Below are 23814 nucleotides of genomic sequence, written 5' to 3' on the forward strand. Positions count from 1 at the left end.
TTTTTTTTTTTTTTTTTTTTTTGGTCTTTCTACATCTAATAAAGAGGCTTGACTTTGGATTTTAAAAAGTTAAGTCACCATTTGTTAAATGTTGAAGTCCTATGGTGTTTGATTGATTTTCCAACTTAAAGAGGTTACTAAAGAAACAGCCTCGGGGTTCAGATTTTGATTAAAAAAAAAAAAAAAAGGGAGAGAGTAAGACTGGCCAGGGGAGAATGGGTAGGAGGATAGGGTGGGAGGTGGGTAATGCTGACTGGAAAGAGATGCTTAATGGACCAGTTCTTCACATACCACTCAGATTTTGGGCAGTGCTGGAAACATATCAAAGAAAAATTGGCATTCAATGGCTCTATTTAGATCTGTGACTCAAAACCAGATTTTAATGACTCTTTTATTGGTATCATTGGACTGTTGTCTAGATATACTTCAATATTCAGGTATCTCTGTTAGTCTCTATCTCTCCATATTTAATCACCACATTTTTGTGGTGTGGTGGACATTTGCTGACTTGACTGCCCAGCATCCATTTCCCTTTTTCCTGGTAAGAACAACTGTATTTTCCTTTGAGAAACTTCCACTCCCCCATTGAATTGTGGGACTGGCAGCAAGTAGTGGTCATGAGATCCAAGCTTGGCTAATCAAACTAGCTCTCTAGAATTTGAATCTTGAGCAGAAGGACACAAGGGTCAAAAATATTGGAGCCCACTTTCCACTACTGAAGAAAGTGTCTGTGGGGTCTTGCTACATAGAGTCTCCGAGCTCTTCTACACCAATACCTTCTAAGATCTGCTTCTTCACCTTTTCCTTCCATTTTTCCAGCGTGTTCCTTGTGACTTAACATGGTCAGAGTCAATGTCTGTTGTTTGCCACCTGAGAACCCTGACTGACACTGAGGGAGTTGTGGCTGGTTCTCCCAATTAATCACACAATTTTGAGTCCACGGTGATAAGTCTGGCTTTTTTTGAGTCAAGTTAGATTTGCTCGCCCATGACCACACAGCATCTTTAGTCACAAAGCGACATTAGATGGAAACTTGCCAGTGGATTGGCAAACCTATTGCTTATATGATGAAGATAAAAATTAAGTGCAAAACCCAATGATGGCAGGTCAACAGTGTCATTTCTCTCTGTGAAGATCAGAGACATCTCTAGCTGTCATTTTACAGACTCGATGCAGTGGTTAAAATTAAACTACTCAATTTCTCCAAACCCACAAAGAGAAGATAGAGTCAAAAGAAGCAGGTGTATATAATTTGGGTGGACAGGCCAAATTATAGGAGAAGCAGGATGAGAGAGAATATAATTATCTCTCATGTGAAAAAAAAAAAAAAAAAACCGCATACGCCTATGAACAGTGAGCGTATTCCCCAGAAGAGAGAAGCCTATAACTGCTAGTGTTTGGCCACATGTCCCTGAGGGAAGACCTCTGCTATGGAGGTCACACTGTCAGAGTGGCAGACCACAGTAGCTTCTAATGGGAGGAAAGAAAGTTTATGCTGGATCTCAGATAAAATACCCTTGTTTCCAGTTCTGGTGCTTGCATAAAAAAAACTGTGTATCTTTGGACAGCTGATTTACTTTTCCTGGCTCTTAGTTACCTATAAGAATCAAGAATTAACCCAAATCCTTTCTAAAGTATTTTTCCTAGTTTTAAAATCTCTGATTTTTGTGAATATCCAAGTAATCCAAGCTACTTTCAATTCATTCACTATAATGTTTCATTGTGATTATTAATATTTAATTGAATAACTACTTCTATAAGACTTTAAAACATGAGATGTATTTTATGTGTGCTAAAGTCTGCAGACTGCCATTTTCCCTTTTTTACTTATTTCTCATCAATGAAATTCAATATACATTTATTTCTTTTACAAATACTTCTTGAACACATTTTGCTCTGAAGTACAGTGTACCATAATGGCGACTGGCACATACGGGCATCAATGAATGTCAATTGAGTCACTCATTCTCAAAATGTACAGCAGAATGAGGTTTACCAATTTTTAAAAATTTGCTCCAATAGACTTAAAAATATCAAGTATAAATAACTAACAAGAACAGTAATGGTGTGCAATGTTTATTTTCTTTTAAACACACACTGCTTTAGTGGGAAAAACACATTACCCTTTGTAACACGTCCTAATGATACACTTTGTTGTATTTCTCTCTCTCCTACTTTCTCTAAAACTTTCTCTGGCTTAAGATTCAGCCAACTAAAAACAAACATGTGGCTACCACATTGGGGACAATTGAAAGTGTTTGTGAGCCCTATGGGAGACTGTCTAGACACACATTGTGCTCTCTGTTCAATGACAAAACTATTATTCACAATATTGGAGAAACCACAGTTTCTTCTATTCAATACTGAAATAATAATATAGTAATAATAATAACTGCAGCGACATTAAGATATCTTTAGCTTTTTAGCTTTGGTAAGACCTACAGCTGATTTCACTTTGACGTTAAGACTTTCTTTTTGCGGATTTTTTTTTTTTTTTTTTTTCAGTATATACCATAAGAGGAAAAGAGAAGGAATTCTTCTTCTTTTAGCTTCTAGGCTATCAATATCAAGGACTTAAATTGTGATGTCTGGCCCAGTGACCAAGAAGTGAAAATTATCATAAGTCTGTGTTCCTGATATTGTCAACTGTATTTATATTTTTGGGTAATTCATTTCATATAATTGGAAAGGAGTGTTACACAGAAGGCCCAAACCATATAGTAGGTCACTGAATGACCTAAGCCAGAATACCAATGCTTTAAGCAAAGGACTCCAGGTTGAGCATAAAATCTTTTGTTTGGGGCTCAGGAAACTCATACAGATCTTGTTCATTGGTGAAGACTAATGTTCATATGTGTTTTGGTGTCATGTATTTTGAAAGCATCACAAAGAATAAAATAAAGTATAAAGTTGGACATCTGTAAAGGGAAAATAATTGAGAAAAGGTAATTTCACATCTTAAAAAAGATAATTCAGAAAGAGTAACAGTGTAATAAAGGACCAGAAATCTTTTTACTTGGAGTAAAATGGAAGAGAGGAGTAAGTCAGTCTTAAAGTTAACAGTGTGCTTGTGTTCCCTTCTCCTTATTCTTGTCTTCTGCCACATACCACTTCCAGTACTCACCCAAATATAAAAAGTAGACAGTTGGTACACACTTGTCTGTGTGTGAAGACTGAACTGGGGAAAAAAAAAAAAAATCTTGTAAACAGACTGGGTAGGAGAATTCCAGAAATAATGAATTTTAAATATATCTTGTTTGGTTACCTATCCCCTTGGGCCACCTAGGGAATGGAAAAGTGGAACTTAACCCTAGGGAATGGAAAAGCATTTCATTCTGCCATCCTTAATGCATATTTATATATGATTGAGTAAATAATGTTAGTCACTATAACAAAATGAAAAAAATGAGAAGAGGTGAAGTTACGATAGGAGAATAAGTCTTTGAAATTCAGTGAATCAGAGTTCAAAGTAATTTGGTCATATTGACCACAAAAATAAGGGGTCAGCCAGTTGGCAGAACTGCCTACAAGTAAAGTCCAAGTGATTTGATTAGGCCTGATGGACTGTCCAATGACAAGGAAGCTTCTGTTCTTCATGCTGTGGGGTGTACGGGGGTCATTTCTATTTTTTCAATTGATAGAATAAGGTATGCTCCTGGTCTACAACCTGGCTTGTGTCCTGTTCTTCATCTCTTCCTGGATTCAGCTCCACAGTCCCAGATCCCTAAATGTTATTTAATTTAATATAACCTGGGTGTGATCCTCTGAAATGGTAGGATAGAGGTGAGGAGGACGTTTATGCTTAACTGAAGTGTCTCCTTCATCTGCCTGTCATGTGTAGTGATTGCAATCCACCATTAATCATTCTTCTGCTTTAACTTAACCCTAGGTACACTGTTTTCCAGGAGGAGAAAGACAACAAATTACTAACAACCTAATGGAAATTATATGGAGTTTTTTTCTCCCCTATAAAACAATAGCTCTCAGAACTTTGAGGGTGTTGTATATGTTGGAACAGAGACATAGTGGAAGGAAGATTTTGATGGAACTGTGAAGATGAAAACCTGTTTCCTGATTGAACTTGAGATCAGTTTTGAGAATCATAGTTCTTCCTCTTTCTGTTCTTGTTAGAGTACTACTCATTGTATTATCTTACTTCCTCTCAGTTAAATAACATCATAAGCAAAGAATCAAAGATTTTAATATAATGGCTTTTAAAACTGAGAGAGTCTTTTAACTCAGGCCCAATTAGTTATAGTTTAGTGCACAGCTGTTTCTAACCACGAGTTTCTTTGGCTCTGTCCACTTTCTTTTCTTACATTTCAACTATTTCATAGCTCTATTCTAGAAGGTAGAAGATAAAAAGGGAAAAACTGAAGTTCATAGTCTGTGGAAATTGCGTCTCCTATAGGTCACATAATGGCACTGGACAGTTTGACCACTCTTCTGGGCTACTTATGAGAACAAGACAGTGACATAGCTTTTATACTTTATTCTCAATGGTCTATATAAGTTTTTGCAAATAATTAATGCAAGGGCCTAGAACAATGGCATATGGAAAATATCAAATTGATTGAATGAAATATTAATGAAACATTAAATAAATGTTAAATGGAAAATGAATGTATCAAAATTATCTGTGGCTAAGGAATCTCCAATGTCCAAATAATTGAGTTGAATATGCAGAGCCTTTTCAAGTTTGCTAAATGGATCCCTAGCAGAAGGAAATAATAAGGAAATATGCAATAATAAGAAGAATAAGCAATTTAATCACCCTCTATAACAGGACAATACCTGTCCTCTCATCAATAATAAGCATTTTTATGTTCTTACTATTTTACTATGTTCCTGGCACAATGCAAAGTGCTTAAATGTATTACCTCATTTTATCCTCACAATAACCCTGTGAGGTGGTTATTAATAATTTCATTTTATGGATAAGAAATGGAAGCTTAGAGAGATTAAGCAACATGCTTTGTTAAAAATTGGCAAAGCTAGATCTTGAATCCAGGTCCATCTTGTTATAAACACCATATTAAACTCTTGCCATGTGAAGTTGAAAGAAGGTAAGTATTTGTTTCTTTAATTTTCTTTCTCTGTTTTAGTTTTTGAGACAATTAAATGAGTGACTCATTAAAGGTTACATGACAAGAAGATTGTGGCCAGGCCAGTTAAGTGAGTAAACTAGCAATGGCTAGTTTACCCATTGCCCATGGGTAAATGGCTTTGGGATAAGTGTGACATACAAGTTAACTGGAAGGTGACAAGTTGTAGAAAGAACATGGTTGATGGAGACAGATAGTCCTTGGATAACTGCTACTTCTACTATTTACTAACAGGGTGTTCTTAGACAAATTATTTAACTATTCCGAGACTTGGATTTCTTAACCAAAAATGAAGATAAGACCTATCTTGCAGGGTTGTTGTGCGAACGAAATGTCTGTAAGTGTATGGCAGAGAATCTAGCTTATATAAGACACTAAATAGGTGGTAACTGTTGTTACTGCTTGATACTTGGACATTAGAATTTAAAAGTTAGCAGACTATTTGTATATAGACAATCATGCAGAAAGGCATTTTTTTATAAATATGGAAAAAGGAACATTCTTTACTTTTTAAATATCTATTTTGTAATTTAAGGCAAGAAGATTCTTTGAAAAATAAATCAACTTTTTCAAGATACAATTTATATAAAATAAGATGCATAACTTTCAAGTGTATGGTGTGATGACTTTTAACAAGTTTATTTGCCTTTATAGAATATTTCCATCATTCTAGAAGTTCCCATGAGCCCACTCCACCCCTGCCCCAGGAAACCACAGTTCCGGTTTTTGGGTTTTTTTTTTCACCTGGATTAATTTTATCTTCTCTAGAACTTCAAGTAAATGGAAATTATATAGCAGATACCCTTTTGTGTTTCTTTTGCTCAGCATGTCTGTAAGATTCATCCATGTTGTCGCTCAATTAGCAGTTCATTTATTTTTCTTAATGAGCAGTATTTCATGCTATGAACATACCATTATTTATTTGTTTTCCAGATTGGAGCTGTTATGAATAAAGCTGCTATGAATATTCATCTACAAATTATACTATGGTTGTAGTTTTCATTTCTTTTTGGTAAATACTTAAAGGTAGAATTCTTGCACCTGTAGAATAGTTACATGTTTAATTTTATAAGAAACTATCAAAACATTTTAAAAATAGCTGTAATATTTTACACTTACACCAGCCATGTATAGAGTTCCCATTGTTCCACATCCTCTGATATTTCGATCTTTTTCTGTTTTAGCCATTGGATATGAAGTGGTATCTCATTATTGTTTAATTTGCATTTTCTTAATGACTAATGATTTTGATCATTTCTTTCATGTGCTACACATTTGTGAAATATATCAATTGCCTAGTTTTTAATTTTTTAATATACTCATTGAGATATAGGAGTTTTTTTTTACTGCATTCTGGATACAAGATTTATATGAGACATATATATTATAAATATTTTCTCTGTGGGCTTACCTTTTTATTTATTTAAAAAAATTTTTTTTCCTGTTTTTACTTTTATTAGCATTTAGTTGATGCTGAATTTACTCCCGGGCCATAAGTTTTTATTTCTTCAGTTTCTTCTGGGATATCTTTTTATTCTGTGCAACCTCCTCTTCTGGTTTAGAAACAATCTGCCCTTTTTCGGTAAGAATCACCTCAGCGTAACAGGCAGAGCTCATGGAGGGGTTCGTTCGTCCGCACACCAGCTCTAAGTTCCACACTGCATCTTGGGACCGTTGTTCACTTGGATGTGCTCGGTGACCAGAGTCTACAGCTAAACCCTTAAGTTCAGCATCACTCTCTGCATTTTTAAGCATGTGCAGCAAAGATTCAGCACTCTTTTGGGCCACTCTTTCTGCATCCAATCCCATTGTTTGGCCTGGGCACACCTACCAGCTCCACCATTGTAACAATGGAGTGGCACATGCATTTTTCTGTGAAGTGACATCCTTCAGTTACTTGGTCACTTTTTGGATATACATACCTTGATGACCTGGGCAGTTTCACAAGTGCTGTTAAAGTGAACAGGAAAATTTGAACCTCTTTGTTTGCATGATTTCGTGGGGTTTTCTGGGTCAAGTGAATAGTGAACCATTTTGAGAGGTCAGCTGAGGCCACTCCAGGAAGAGCACATTTTTATTTTTGAAAATATCTTTTGAATAACAGGAGTTTGTAATTTTGATAAAGATCAATTTTAGCAATTTTTTTATATTGTTAGTGTTTATGTAGCCTGCCTAAGAAATCTTTTTCTAACATAAGTCCACAAGATTTTCTTCCATGTTTTCTTCTAGAACCTTTATAATTTCAGCTTTATGTTTAGGTCTGTGATGCATTTAAAAATACTTCTGGGTAGAGTATGAAGTAGGCATTGAGGTTGGTTTCCACATAGATATCTAGGTGGTCCAGCACTATTTGCTGAAAAGATTATTCTTTTTCCAATATGTCCTTTGACACCTTTGTAAAAAATCAATTTGTTACATATGCTGGTCTGTTTCTGGACTTCCTATTCTTTTTCACTGATCTGTTTACTTGTGCCAGTACCATAGTCTTGATTATTGTAGCCTTATACTACGTCTTCAAATCAGCTAGTGAAAGCCCTCCAATTGTATCTTTTTCCCAAAAATATTTTGACCGTTTTAGGTACTTTGGATTTCCACATACAACTTGGAAACGGCCTGTCTATTTTTACCTAAAAACTGCTGGAATTGGGATTGAGGCTACATTGACTCTATAGATCAATTTGGGGACAATTTATATTTTAACAATATGAATCTTCCAATCCGTAAACATGGTATATCATTTTATTCAGGTCTTCTTTAATTTTTTAGCAATGTTTTATAGTGTTCAGTGTTGAAATTTTGCATCTCTTGTTAAATTTATTCCTAAGTATCCTATATGTTTTTAGATTATTGTAAATGAAAATATTTAAACTTAATTTTCTTGATGTGTGTTGCTAGTTTATGAAAATACAATTGATTTTATTTATTGTCTTTATATTCTCTTAAAAACTCTTCTTATTAAGATTTAAGAAGGAGAATGATAAACTACAAAAGAGTCCTGGTATATATAAATAAGAAATGAAAAAGATCAAGAGACACTAGAAATGATTCTAAATCAATAATTTTAGAATGTATGTTATGAGAAAACAGTACCATATTAGTTAACTACTGCTGTATAGCAAATCATTTCAAACTTTGTGCCTTAAAATAATACACTTGCTGTTATATCACTATCTTTTGAGTTAGCCAAGTGGTTCTTTTACTTTCACCTGGGCTTACTAATACAGATACATTAAGTTGTATTTTTGTTTCAGAAACATATATGATACATACTTTATTCTATCTGTGAATGAATAAGTTTACTGGAGAAAATAATTTTGACCATAAAAAATCTATTGAAAAGAGCATAAATAATTTATTTCTCATACAATATTAGAAATAACCAGGTACTTCTAAATATATTCACTTGCTATTTAATCTAAAATATGAATACTTCCTAATTAATTATGATTCATAAAAAGTTAAAAGATAAAAAGAAAGTTTAAAGTATTTTATTTACTTTTAAAATAACTTTAACTCATCACAGAATCAATAAGAAAAGAGTTGTGTAAGAAGAGGCAGTAGTAGTGTTTGTGCACATTAAAGTATTCTTTGTTTAATAGTACATAAGAAGGAAGTAATTTTTAAATGGAAGGTTAATAATGCATAAATACACATATATTTATTCCAAAACTTTTAATATATAATGGTCCATGACTGATTCTTTTCTTCATCAAAATTTTCCCTTTACTGTTCTTTATCTTAGTAATATCTAATCCATTTCTAAATATGGTCCATTGACCCTCCTTTATTTTCTTGGACATTTCTACTTCATTTCAGATTCCCCTGTTCAGTCATCAGTTATCTCTCTCTCGGGCAATAGCCTTCTCATCAATTTCCCAACATTTACTTATGCCCTCCACCCATTATTCCATACTGCAGCCAGGGTGATTTTTTTTTTTTTTTTTTTTTTTTTACTAACGCGCATCTAACCATGCCATTATTGTTATGAAAACAATTTAGGAGAATCTCACTGCCGTCAGTGTAAAGTAGAAAATCCATACTATAGTCGGATAGACCCTGCCCTTGCCTACTTCTGCAGGGTCTATGCCACTACCACCCCCATCTCCCCACAGCCTCACCTCCTTTAAACTGCTACTATTCATTGAAATTTACAGACCAAACTGTCACGCCCTTGCCCATCAGGGCCTTTTTGCATGAACCACACTTTACTTACTTTCTAGCCAACTTTTTCTCATTCTTCAAGACCCAGTTCAAATGTCATTTTATTCTGGACGCTTTCCCTTAACTTCAAGACAAGGTCAGCTCCTTCTTTTTGCATATACATAGTATACTGCACTTCTTTGTAAAGCTAGCCTCACCTGTAATTATGTGTTCAATGTCTGTCTTCCTAACTGAAATATGTTTCCATAAGGATATAAATTTCCTCAACAAATTCATTAAGCTGCTTATTTCTGTCTGTAGGAATGATGATTTCCTTTATGTATTATGTGCAGACCAAGTACAATATCTGTTCTCAATATATGTTAATAAGTAGTAATCATAAAAGTACTTGTCCCAGCCCAGCATGGTTTCAGCAAACATGTATTACACTCCCGAAATCAGTGTGCCAAATGAAAAGTCACTTCAGCTGTCTCAGCATGGGAACTTAAGTATTTACTCACTTGGGAAAGAAATGGGCATAATTTAACCAGAATAGCGGAGTGTCTGCTCCAGAGAGGTCTTGGGCTGAAGCAGTTGGAACCTTAATCTCACAAAAAATGACAGGGTCTTGGCGGAGGTGAATAGGGAATCTTGCCCAACACTTGACCACACCAAACTGGCTTTAGTCAAGCCCTCACATTTACATGTACCAAAACCTACATGCTTCTTCATTTAAAAAGGGTAAGGGTACCTTAATTGTAAACAAAACAATTTTATGGCAGACTAAATAGTTTTAGAATTACCCTGTTTAAATTATCATTTGTAAATTGAATAATTCATTTAACTGAGCAGTTAATCACATCTTCTTAGGACTTGGTATTTTATGAGCTGCCCTTTGTTAAGAATGGCGTTTGAGCAGCTCAACAATGAATGCATGGTGAATTGTCAATAAGGTGAGGAAGAGAAGTACTTTAAGATAACCTAACATGAAATCACAAAGTTTATGTGGCAGAATGCTTGCATAAGCGTTGAGATAGGGCTCTACAAAACGCTGTGACTTGTTCTGGGAAATAACAGGGCCCCAGCTAAGAGGAACTCCAGCTGCAATCCAAATGGGGATATTTTCATATGTGAAGTGCTAAACGATCATTTAGTAATCTTGCAAGCAAACCACAGGAAATCCACAAATTACTACAACAGACTTTGTTTGTGTTGACACTTATGTACACAATCAAATAGGCTTTTCTCTAAGTGTCTCCATTAAAGGCTTGCTTTCAAAAAAGAAAAATGTTCCTTGCAACTAGCTATAGGAACAAAAAAATAAACAAACAAGTTACTGTACTAATCAGCTATATAAACAAGTGATGAATGAGAACAAATTGACACAATTTACTCATTTTCTTATAAGTAAATGGATATTACCAAGTCGGATCATTTCTGGAAGTAAATGATACATTTTCCTTATGATACTAAGGAACCACTAAATGAAATACTGCTACAATATACTACATTACACTTAATCATCTTTATGGTACTCCAGTTTAATTTCTGAGAGGCTATGCCGTATCACTTTGTAAGAGAATGGAGATCTGTCTTAAATATTCAGTGTTTATTTCATATTGGCTAGACATTGAGACTGAGTGTGATGTCTAAAGAGATTTTTAAAGAAAACTGGCTATGTCTAAAGTATTTGTTCTCTATTTTGACATTTTCCCTGGAGGCTGAGTAAAATTTCTAATTGCTTAATGACTACTAGGATAATTAACTGTCGTTTATTGAATTGACATACTTCAGAGTTAGTATGGAACCTAGGTTCTATTTCAGTTATGTGTTAGGGACTGGTTTTTGGAATTTTGAGCCTAGTGTATAACAATCACTAGAACTAAACATTTACCCCATGCCTGACAGACTATTAAGAGAATAGTTATAAGGAGGAAATGGCCCCAGAACAAGTTCCAATGGTTTTTAGAATAATACTAAAAGCCAATGAAATGTTGTAGAGATGTCAATTTGGGGGACAGGATACTCTAAATGTGGAACTAGATTTGTGCAACATTGTAGTGAGGGTATCCAGGAGCTTGGTTTTTAATCTATTCTCAACAGACTCTCAATTTCTTGAAATAATTCCTGAAAGAAAAGAAAATGATAATAGACATGTTCTTATTAGTTTAATGTCTCTACGCCCCTTCCAAAAACCTCATGTCCTCAGAACATGGCTTCTCCTAGGAGACTTGAAGTCAGTTTCTGGATTTACTGGTACAGGCTACTTGCCACTAGGAATTTGAGAAATTCAAAGGAGATGTCTCACCAGGAACTCAAGAAATGGAATTTTAGGTGTGGTTAGTGAATGACTTAAATCTGCTTTAGTAGACCTCCTTGGAGACAGAAAAATGTTCTTTATGGTTCCAATGGGCTCAAAGCCACACAGTACTTTCCCTTCCATAGTGTACTTCCTCACAGCTCTAGAATGAGTATGCGGCAGGATGGAGAGTTGCTGGAATTCGTATGTCAAGTTCATAACTGTGAGGTGGTAAAAACTCTGCTTTTGCATTCCTATAGAAAACCACTGAAATCAATCACCTTCAAGGAGGCAATTGAGAATGATACAGGCTCAGAATTGACTGGGTCAAATTCCTGAGGGAATTATTGATCACAAAGAATTACTAAAAATCTTAGACTTGAGAGAACATTAAACGGGTCCCAAATTTATTATAGTATACAAGAATCCCCCTGTATTTTTCTGATTAGTGAAGCTAAACAGGCTGAAGTGGACCAAAAGATAAATATAGCCGCCCTACAGGAACACTGCAGATGAATGAGCCCAAACCCCAGATCTGGAGAAGATTCGAGGAGAAGGGAATGAGGCAAGGTTGACTCAGCTTCTTAAAGGAGGATGCTTTAAAGTGAGGCTTCTGACCCTAAGAAGCCCCAGTCTTGCCAGAGGAGTGCCAACCAAAGTAGGGAGTACTAATGCTTATTTAACTCCAGTATGATTTTCTAGCTACTCGACTTCCTACATTTTATGGCACTCAGAATGAGAGGAAATTTTTTTGGGGCCCCTTCTGATTCCCCAACTCTTTGGTAGCTTGGCTTGGTCCCGTGCTGCCTCAATTGTGTTGCTGTAGGTCATCAATGGTCAAGTGCCTGTGTAATAGAAAGCATTCTGTGAAATTACTTTCATCCTCATGTTATGAAAACAAAGACCCTTAGTATGTGATGGGCATTAAAACTCTATTGCTGATACATTTCCCAATTTTCTAGGAGAAACTTAAGTGGACATATGCATGGTACATTTTGCCAAGTGCCTGGTGGGAAGCTTGTCTGGCCCAAATGAAGAACAAGAAAAGCAATTTGGAATGTGATGAGTGATAGTGGTGAGTTGTGCAAACATGGCATTCTCCTCTTGGTAGTGGTACATATGATCTAATGGGGCTAAGGATAATAGAGAAGATAGAATTACTTTGCAAATATCAATAGCTTCCCTCACTTCTTTGTTTTATTCTAAGGATAAAAAAATTCTTACCACGTGAATCTCATTTTCATTGCAGAATTTGGGTGTTAGGATAATTCTTATGAGAAAAGCTGTCAAAGTGCAGAGCGAGAATAAACTTGATAGAGGGCTACATTCAGCACGGACAGTCTCTGAAGACAGCTGGAGCTGTTGGTAAGGGACTGTAGAAGGTTGCCTCTTCTGGAAAGAGAAAGATGATAGAGAAAGGGTGCCAGTGGGAGAACCACGTTAAGGGACCAAGTCGAGTATTGTAAAGAGATGAGGAGTAAGAAAATTATCCAAAAAAAGAAGAAGAAGAATGTTATGTCCTATGACTTGTATTAAGTATACACTATTTGTTTTTAGGCATTTTCCCCACCAAGAGACTTAGTAAAGATTCCAGTTGCTTTTATTTACTGTTTGAGAGTAGGCCATTTGGGGACAGGGACTCAACTATATTTAGATTATAACTAAATATAACTAAATAATATACTGATTTAGAATATTATCTATTTATTAGCTAAATTACTTCTTTTAGCTCTTTATTTTATATTTTGATAATACACTTTCCTAAGTAACAATAAATCTGGAAAATATTTTACAAATGTATTTTTAAATCAACAAAATAATAAAGTTCTAGCCGGGTATTACCAGGCTTTCTGCCAAGTACAGTAATTGTTACTTGTGGAATTTTCTTAGAATGGCCAAGGCATTTGACTAAATAACTATAACTCTGGAATGAGTAGCTGGGTGGAGACATTAGTCTGTTGGAAAGTTGGTGGGTTAGTTCAAGCCCATATGTTGGAAGAAGAGATTTATCTATGGATTCACTCAGCAGAAAAAACAAGATATATGTTTTCTTCAAACTGAACTTTGAATTTTATTAACCTATGCTATGGGGTCCCCTTTTCTCTTAACCTGTTGTTTGTTCTTTTTTCCTTATTCCTCTTGTTTTTTGTTTGTTTGTTTGTTTTTTATACTATTATAATAATTCGTTTATTAAATTATACTCTTTTGGATATATAAGCACAAAGACCACACTCAGATCATGCTAAGAAGAGGACTGGAAACTGCAAAGCTATGAGGAACCGAGACGATGATAGGGACCACAGGGTACAGCATCACTGCTCATGTAAGGATACTGAACACATGGTTCTCAGCCACAGTGTCCAGACCCAGGCTTTGACAGTCATCTCTCAGTGAATTTGAGTTGAAATTGAATTTCCGTGTTGTTCTTTCCAAGTTGACAATATGTGGAACAAATGTATAAAAATGCAGAATATAAATGTCAGTAAATAAATTGCAAATGGTGTACCCTAAGGGCAAAAGTTAATTTTAAAAAGTTTATTTGTAAATGCGCTGGTTTATCTCCAAAGCATTAGTTAGGATGTAGAGAGCAATTAAGTAATAATAGTTTTAAATTTTAAATAGTGTTTCACTGCTATGCATTATTAAGTTCTAAAAGTGATTACAATACCTTTAGTTTCCTCCCTATTTTTATTTCAATCCATTGACTATAGGTGTGCACAATTTATTTTTGCTTTTAAAGCTCAAACCATTAACATAAACAATTAAAAAGTATAACGTTTTTCTCTTTGATTAATGCATACCTGAAAAACACTAAACCATGAGATGTGCTTGTGCAGATCTCATCTGAGAATTTACAGATACTGACTTTATTCACAAACCGGTCTGCTGCTGTGTGGAGTCTTCAGTGGGCTGCTGGGCTCTCATCCATCTATTTTTCCCTTGCACATAAGTCACTTTAATATTTAATATTTTTGAAAATTACCTAATCAGGATATAATTTGCCTTGTTTATCAGTTAATGCAAATAAAAAGATCTATACATTTTCTAAGAAACAGATAAAACAAAAAAATTACTTTGTTATATCTATAGTATTTGAAATATTTCCTTACCCCTTCCAGTGAGACGTGAAACTTTACCCTAAAACTTCTTTAAATAAACTTAAACATTATGTGAAGGGATATTTATAGAATCTCTCAGTTCACAAATCCCTAGAAGTTAATTTACTTTCCTTAGAATTCAGCCCTTGACCAACCACATAGAAAAGGAAACTCAAGAGCTAGTACAGGCCCAACTCATTGGAAGTTAGCTGGGAAAAACATTGTGCTTGCACTGATTTTAAACTCAGAATGCAGCTTATTAACATTTTGTAAATATGAAGCATCCAAGAACCACATTTATTACAAATCCAAGAATAAATGAGGTCACTTTTTTCAAGCTTATTAGAATTTTCCTCTGGGATTTTATGGGGGATGTAGCCCCCTCATGTGACTTCTCGAACTGCAGAGGTGAGAAAACTAAAATCTACACCTCACAGAGACCCCGGAAGCTAGGATTCAAGAATTAGGGTGAAGGGTTAAAGAAGTACAAATCAGTAGTTGATAGTCACGGGGATGAGGAGCATGGCGTAGAGAATGCAGTTAGCATTAATGTAATGGCTAGGTGGAGAGCCAGAGGAGAGAAAGAGCAATTAGAGGGATCATTTTATAAACGATATAATTGTCTAACCAATGTACTATATACTTGAAACTAATTAAAATTAAATTAAATTAAAATGAATTAGGTTCTGTAATCAGATGGCGGTAAACAAAATTTGAAAACAGCATAAGGCAGAAATTCTTTAGTTTCTTCTGATTTTGTTGGCAAGCATAGTTGTACAGGAATTGGGATTCCTTGCTGCAGAAGAGGCCCCCCAGGTTGTTTAGTAGCTTTGCAGTGCTGGGGTGTAGTACAGAGCCTAGAAGGTGCAAGGTGGCTCTGGAGCTGACAGCCGCACCTACCAGATCCCTGGATTGCACTAAGTAAGTGTTCCCAGAGCAATAGTTTCAGGGACAGCTTCCAGATTCCCAACCTTTGTAAATGTGGTCAACGTAGCAGCTTCCGTGGTGGGCTAGTGTTACAGAATTGTTCTGAAATCATTTCTGGAAGCCAGAGTTCAGGTCTCCATCTTTTTCAGTGATTTTATAAGGACCAAATCCCTTGATTTAAATTATTTTCATCTTAAACAGTGTCTTCTCTTATCTGTGACTGAATCCTGATTGATAATAGTGTTTGAGGCAGTAGGTTAGGTATTTAACCTGCTGAGATTCAAAGAAAATGAGCATCGACTAAACATTAATTGATGCTATAGTAATAATCTCTGACAGCTGGTGGTGAAAGAGGTACTTAAGTTACAACTCGTATTACTTGGTCTGAGTGCCTATAGAAAGCATGGCTTTAGTAACTGAGTGATAAGGGCCATCTCACAGTATGAGGACCCGATAGCTAGGTAAACTGGCTGCTGCAAACTACACTGGAGAGTTTTAAAGAGAGAAATGAGAAATTCAGGGCTTTAAATTGTCCACACAGTGTGGTTAGAGAACCAGGGAATTTTAAGCCTTAAACGAAACTTCTTTCTTGAAGCTGTTGGTAGCCAGAAATCACTGAGTCTGACTCTATGGCTTGTTTAATTACAACACAGGTCAAATTCAAAGACTTGCCAGGTTTCTTATGTGAAAATGCATTGCTTGGGAAAATGTAAGATTCTGAGATGTAGAGAGGTGATCCTTGGGAGGATTTGGAAAATTCTGCTTATCCCAAAACTATACCCACTGACCCTCTCATGAAAGCAAAAATAGTCCCTCCTACCCCAAGTTGTAGTCTTTCTCTGCTTTAAAAACCTGTGGTGAGATTTGCTGATGTAGTCACCTTACCTGGGGATACTAATTTGCCTCATGTTCCATCTTACTTAAAACATTTTTTCCAGGCCCATACATAAAATCTGATCCCAGATACCACAGAGCCCTAATTACAAAGCCACACCTGAAAGCGAAATACTTCGCACTTCAAAACATTGCAAAATTTTACTAAAAGAAGTAAGTGTGCCGATTCTCACAAGATTTGTAGATCGTACCCTGTACCTCATTGCACAGGAGCAGTTGGCCTCATAGATTGAAATGGCTTATTGAAGACAGCACTTATGACACTAGCTGGAAGTCAACTCCTGATAAGTTGGGGTCCACCTAGAAGATGAAATATGTTCTATACCAGTGGCCAATGTATATTTATATGGGTCTGGGCAGAAAAAAAGTGCAATTGAGAATAGCACTGTTCATGGTATGTTGACGGTTTTGCAAAACTGTTGCTTCTTATGACCAGGGGATGCAAAGCTCTGATTGGCCAGGTCTAAGTTCCATGTCAATCGCCAGCACCAAGCATAGACAACTCAAAACAAATGGTTTGAGGATTGGGAAAATGGTAGTTCTCTAGAGGAATATTCAGTCTGATTGCCAGAAGAAGGGAAAGGGATGCTAGGTAGCAAAACTACAACTGACATGTCATCTAGGAAGCCATTGCCCCGAGTATGCTATGTATCATCAAAATGCCTGAAAAATCTAGCACAAGCAAGCCATTACTGTTGTTATAGATGAGTCCTTTTAAAAATAGCAAACACTTTCTACTTAGGGTAATTTCCTCATTATAAAGATGAGAGATTAAGTAATCTGCCTACAGTGGTAGAAATGGGACTTGATACAGAGCTGCTTGACCTCAAAGCCCCTACTTTTTTTAAAGAAAAATAAGTAAATCATGCATATACTACAAATTCAAAAGGTAGACTTAAAAGATACATAGTGAAAAGTGAATTTCACTTTTACCACTGTCCCTTAGATATCAGTTTACCTGAGTATCTGTTACCAATTTCTTGTGTATCCCATATATGTATGTGTGTATGTGTGTGTGTGTATGTTATATACATATGGATACAATTATACGTAAATATCCTAAAAACAGAAATATAGTATCAAAATTATTTTGTTTTTGTAATATATCCATTTATCTGTCTTGGCAACCATTACATATCAGTACAAGTATAGTGTCCTTGTTGGTTTCACTAATGTCTACACAGTGTTTATTATCTCTATAGAGGTTTATTTGCGTAACTAGCCTTACATATATATCCTTAAATTCTATCCAATCTTTTGCTACTCTAAAAAATGCTGCAATGAATATCTTTGTATATACAGCTTTTAGCTCATATTCAAGTATATATGAAGGATAAATTAATTTCCATTTCCAGTCTTGTTAAGTGTTCATATCCCTTGTCTTGTGGATTATTAGTCTTTTCAATTTGATTTATGTTAGTTAATTATGTATTAATGGAATAGGCTTTTAAAATTTTCCTTGTATGTTGCAAATATTCTTCTTTGTTTATAGTGCTGTTATTCTAGGCAGAATTGTATTTTCAATTTGTTTATGTTTTTTTGCTGTTGTATTTAAAAATATGGTATTCTTTTTGGTATAAAGAATGAGATTGGGATCCCACTTTATTTTCCTTTACAGATGACAAAACTTCCCACTTCAACGACAGTGCAATGTTGCCTTTTTGAGACGATTCTCAAAGATAATATCTTAATAGTTCTATCTGCCATGTGTCCCTCAGTCCAGTAATTTATAAGCACCTTTCAACCTGTTTCCTCAGTCAGATCTTGTTTGTTTGTTTTATTGAGATATAACTGACATGTAACATTGTGTGAGTTTAAGACTTACAGCATGATGACTTGATGCATGTTGTACACCTTAAACTTATATAATGTTACACGTCAATTCATATATTGCATAAAATGTGAAACTCAGCCTCAGAGGGGTAAAGTGATTTCCAATGCCACATAGGCAGTAAGTGAGGAAATGCTGGAACAACTCTACCATGCTGACTGATGGAGAGGGTGAAGGCTGGAGGCAGTGGTTGGGGCCTCAGAGGTAAGAAGCCTCAGAGGTGAGCAGGCTGGGATGGAAGGAGGATAAAAGGACAAGGGGACTCTGCCACACAGGTAACTTGGAACCTGGGCTGGTTCCTCCTAGGGTGCCTCTCCCCACAGCCAGCTCTTTGCACCTGCCCCAGGGACAACCCCAATGTAGAGAACAAGCTGGGGTGGGTACAGCAGGACAGAATGTGGGGACTCCCTTTCTTAAGGCACTGAGGTAGCTCATTTAAAGAGAATAAGTAGAATGACTGGTCAGAGGGAATGCAAGATCCTACCATTCCCACCAGCTAAGAAGCCCTTGAGCCAGCTCCCAGCTAGAAGATGAGGATTTCATCCAGGTCCACGAGGGGTAGGGAGACCAATAAGAAAACCCTGGGCCTTGCATCTGCCTGGACAAACTCCACTCTGACCTGCACATCAGCCTCCTACACAGACTCCTTTTAGATACATGGATCAGGCTGACGGTCTCACCATTGCAACCTGTCAGAGAGGGAAGGAGCCAGAGGCAAGGCCTAGTATGAGATGGCTTGGAGCCCCGAGAATTCTGCCTTCTGTCTATTCATCTTCTGGGTATTTTCCCCAAGACTCAGCTGGTCCTGAGTGATCCTGCCAATGAATGGCTCAGGTAGCCAGTGACCACATGGAAAACCTTGCCTGTTGTTTTGACACTGGTGACTCTCAGGAAGATGGCAACTGTTTAAAAGGATTGTATGCACTTCTGAGATTTTATGTACCTAATCTTTTAAAAATAAGCCCTAGATTTTTTTTAAAGCACGTCACCTAGTTTGAACTTGACAAAGTGCATGAAAGCAATTTTTAAAAAATTGTGGGCCTCTGAGTATGAGTACAGATTTTCGAGAGAATCTACTTGAAACTCTTGAAATTTGTATTTTATCACAGATATGTTGTTTCAAGTACTTGATTATTAGATAATTAAGAGTTATATCTAAAAACAAGATTTTTACCTGGATTTAAAATCAAATAAATATATAGACAAAATGCCTCAATGTTGATTAATAACAAGATATCTTAGAAAAATATATGTAGTATTGTGCACTCAGCCTAGTAAATCAAGTGTACTTTTTATAGTAATTCATGATACTTTCTGGATTCTTATCAGGGACAATAAAAAATGTATTTGCTCTTTAACAACCCCTTTCTACCTTAAATTTAAAAAGAGAAAATTAGAAAAGTAATCACTGTTACTATTAAGAGAAAATGACATTTGTGCTTCAATTTGTTAAATTAATTTATGCAATTAAGGAGAAGTGAGGCATAGTGGAGGCAGACACAGGTTTAAGAGTCAGACATAGCTAGCACCAATTCTACTTCTTCCACTAATTGCTGTGCACTTAAGGATAGTTACTGAACATCTCTGAGCCCCCACTGTCTTTTCTTCTATAAGATGGGGATAATAAAAACTGTCCTGAAGGTAGTTGAGAGGATAATGGCACATAGGGATCACTCAATAATGCTATTGTTTATTATTATAATTAACATGAAACGCGAACTGTCAGCCTAGATCAAACGTACTTCCTTTCAATAGGCAATAATTAGGTTTCTGAAAGCTGGTTACAATTACTATAATGTAAATTAAACCAAAATCTCCTTGAATTATAGAGATTTTCTTATATCTAATGGAATAGAAACAGTTTGGAATTTGTAGGTGATTTTATAGTATAAAATCCCTTGTGGATGGAAAGATTACCCCCGAAGTTAAACACATTTTGTGCCCCCCAAGCCAGTCTCTCAGCCACACTCTGCCACGATGTTATTATTTCTAAAATACTGGAAATGGGAGCCACTTTCAGGCTAAAATTAAGACATAATGGTTTTATTTTGGAAAAATCCATTCATCAATATGTTTTTCTCATGGCTATAAAAAGTATTTAAAAATGAAACAAAATAAAGTAGTAAAAAAATCTTGGTATGTATTTTTTCCTTGGATAATGAGGTGCTCATTCAAGTCCTCTTGGAAAAGGTTATTTTGTACTCTGGTTAAGGTGGCCTACTTTCTTTTTGTGTTGAAGAGCTTTGAAATTAGAACTTATTTGTATTTTCCCAGGGAGTGTCCACTTTGGGAAGAAAGAAAATTATATGCCTGAAGAATATGGTTGGCCAATTTATTGTTGTTTATGTCTATGCTAGGCCTGAAAGGAAATACATAGAATTCAAGTTCCATTTTTTTTTCCTGGGAAATATAGTGACCCATTTTGTCTGATGATAGAATATTCTTTCCTCTGTTTTAGTGTGCTCAGAAATGAATCCTTTGAACCTGAATTCTTTGAGCTTGAATTCTTTGAGCTCACAATTTGAACCAAACCACATACTTGTGTAAGAAATGAAGGAAAGAAAACAAATCAGAAATTTTTTTCTTACAAGAAGGTTTCAATAAATATGAGTGTTTCCTCTTCTGAACAATTGCTTAAACACATTTTAATTCCTCTGAAGTGTGCATTTTGAGAAACTGTCTATAAAAATAAATTCTTCCCTCTGAAATTATATTCTTATGGACTTGTTCTTGTGTCCTGCATGGGAAAATGAGTATCTCAGCCACCTGGGATATTATATAATACAAGACTGTCATCTAAAAGAATGTGTAATCGCAATTATCCTTAGATCAAAAGAATTTTTCAGTGGACACATAAAATAAATTGATTTGTAAAGTACAGATAGTAGAGTCCAAGAGAAATCTTTAGAACATTATGTTGGCATAATTATTTCATTCATTTGTGCTAGATGCCCTCTTCTGGTCACTTGGAGTAATGTTCAGGAGCTTATTCTTTCTAGTTTCTGCTTTGCTATGAACATAATATATGCAACTGCACATATACTCCCTTCCCTGGTAGGCTTCCTATATGAGGAAAGAAATCTGAAGATAAGTGACTTTTAATTTTACAAGAGTTGGAGTCTTATTTCCCTCCTTCACCCTAGCACTTCTGAGTATCAAGCAATGTTTGATTAGCCTTGTACGGTGGGATAATATTTTTGTTTGTTAAGTGCTGTGCTCTTCTCTTTTTCTCGTACCCTCACCACCAATCCATGGAGATCCTGCATATGACTCTATTTGTACAAGACAGGGGTGATGTGTGGAACAGGAAGCCAGCCAAGACCTCAGCAGATCAGTGAATGAACATCTTCCTCTCCTCGTGCTCATTCACACCACCGCAGCATTTGTGTAAGCCCCAGAAGCATCAAAGCCCAGGGAAAGGGTGGCCCTCCAATATGACTGTGTTAAACCTAAATAAGTGTGAAATCACTGAATTTTACTAATTTCACCTTAAGTTTTTGGCATCAGGTAGAATGGGGGGTCTCAGAACCAGAAATTATGTGAAATATATTACTGAAAAATGATGTCTTCATAAGCCTGTTTAAAAACTGATTGAATTAGGAACTCTCATGCCTCGTGACTTCAGTAGTAAAACACAATTTTCGATCACAGAGTTGAGTATATCAGAGTTGAGAATGACTGCAGCTGTCTCCTAATACAGTTTCTAGTCTAGGATACGCTTGAACTTTCAATTCCCTCTTGAGAGGATGAGGTAAACGTATTCCCTCAGACCAAGAACAGACTTGCTTACTATTTGTTTAAAAAGCAGTGGGTTCCCCAAGTTCAGTGTTCTGTAGCTGTGATGCAATCCACTCTATGCATGGAGTTCATGCTGGTGGGACTTAGGGACAGGAAGAACCAGTGTCAACACGGTGATGCTCATGCACTTGTGCTGTGAGTAACAGAGTCCTGCAATTCAGACTTGGGAGTCTCGGGCGTTTAGCCAGCACTCATGAAACGACAGCGGGCTAATTTATTAGCTTGTAAGTAGGTTAAAATAAAATCCCGGACCTAACAATAGCCTCCCCACCAAGGTGTAAATATTTTTGTACTGCACTATTCTACAATTAATATTTTATCTTCTTTATATGTTAATTAATATCTTATTGAGTTATCTCAGTTTGATGTTAAGCTATTTATGGAAATCAATTTTAAAATATTCAATATGAAAGCAAAGTTTTAATAAGGCATGCTATATGCCTTACTCTTTCAAACAAGAAAATAGCTAAAACCCAGCATAGATTTGATAAGTATCTACTTCCTGCTCTAAGATTTTGAATATGAAGCTATTTATTTACGGCAGTGCTTATCATATTGTTTCTGGTATATAGGAGGTGCTCAATTAATATTTGTTAAATGAATTAATGAAGAGAAATATTCTAAATTTGTTAACTCTATGATGACGAGCCTAAGATAATTTTTTCTTAAAAATGACTACCATGTGTAAATTACAAGTAATGATCGGAATGGTTATACAAAAGGGCTTATTATTCTAAAATTGCTTTTATTTAAATTAGATGCATGCTGTTCCAATGATCTTTTCAATTCTATTTTTAAAAACTGAATTAGAAACCTAAGTATAATATGCCTAACTGGAAGAGAAAAAAGGGCTTTTTATTATGGAAAATTTCAAACGTAAATAAAAGCAGAGAGAATACTATAATGAGCCCCCAGGTACCCACCACCCAGCATCAGCAGTTATCCATCAAGACCTTGTAGCCCCTGCTCCTCCTCCGCTGGATTCTTTTGAAACAAATTCATGAGGGTATGTCAATTATCTATAAATATTTGAGAAGAAACACATTTTTTAATGAAAAAAATAAAATTTTCTGGCAAAAATGGATGATTGGCATGAACTGAGTATTTCTAAACAAAGTAGACCATGGCTGGAAGTGCTATTTCCCACTAAACAGAGTACTCTTACATCTTTGGTGTGGTCAGCATTAAACTCTACTGAAGCACAGACATATTTTAAAGCTTTCCTTACTTTTTCTTTTTTTTTTTTTGCTTTGGATTTGTATCACTGAATTTAAAATGTATTAATGACAACTAGATCTAAGCTAATAATCAATAAAACCATTTCTACTTTAAATACAGGTTTCCATCAGAAATAAGACTATTTTCCAGTTACAACCACTTTCGGGATAAAATTGCTAATACTTGACTTATATGATGGAAAGTCTATGTAAAGCACACTGATTGGTTCCCCCAGCTTGCTGGATGTTTGTGGCCATCAGGCTGTTCTCCAGTCTGCCAAGCTCCTACCAGGTGAGGCATATGTTTACTTATATAACAGTTATATTTGTTCCCAAACCTATTTATGCTAGTTGTACTTACAACTTTAAATGAGTAAATTATTACATGAATTAATGAAATATGAGTGAAAAAAGGCAAAATAGTTGTTGTTTCTATGAACATTAAGGTAAAAGCTTTTAAAAGACTTGACAGAGACATCACTAAAACTTGCTATTCAATTACATG

The 23814-nt window shown here is 35.7% G+C and overlaps 1 protein-coding gene and 1 pseudogene across 15 annotated transcripts in view; one reads left to right on the forward strand and one right to left on the reverse strand.

The window, feature by feature from the left end:
* Nucleotides 1-23814, forward strand: part of LOC105290868 (zinc finger protein 474) — a 140474-nt gene that overhangs the window by 36960 nt on the left and 79700 nt on the right. For 9 of the 15 annotated variants that reach the window (XM_011358290.2, XM_023529579.1, XM_023529573.1 and 6 more), the window contains exons 1-4: nt 11795-12202; nt 12507-12619; nt 21552-21681; nt 23431-23601. The gene's annotated coding sequence lies outside the window, so the exon portion shown is untranslated. The other 6 variants (XM_023529581.1, XM_011358289.2, XM_023529578.1 and 3 more) reach the window with 6 other exon arrangements.
* Nucleotides 6585-7156, reverse strand: LOC105290867 (annotated as a pseudogene).

This window comes from Pteropus vampyrus, unplaced genomic scaffold (assembly GCF_000151845.1).
Source record: "Pteropus vampyrus isolate Shadow unplaced genomic scaffold, Pvam_2.0 Scaffold39, whole genome shotgun sequence".
Lineage (NCBI taxonomy): Eukaryota > Metazoa > Chordata > Mammalia > Chiroptera > Pteropodidae > Pteropus > Pteropus vampyrus.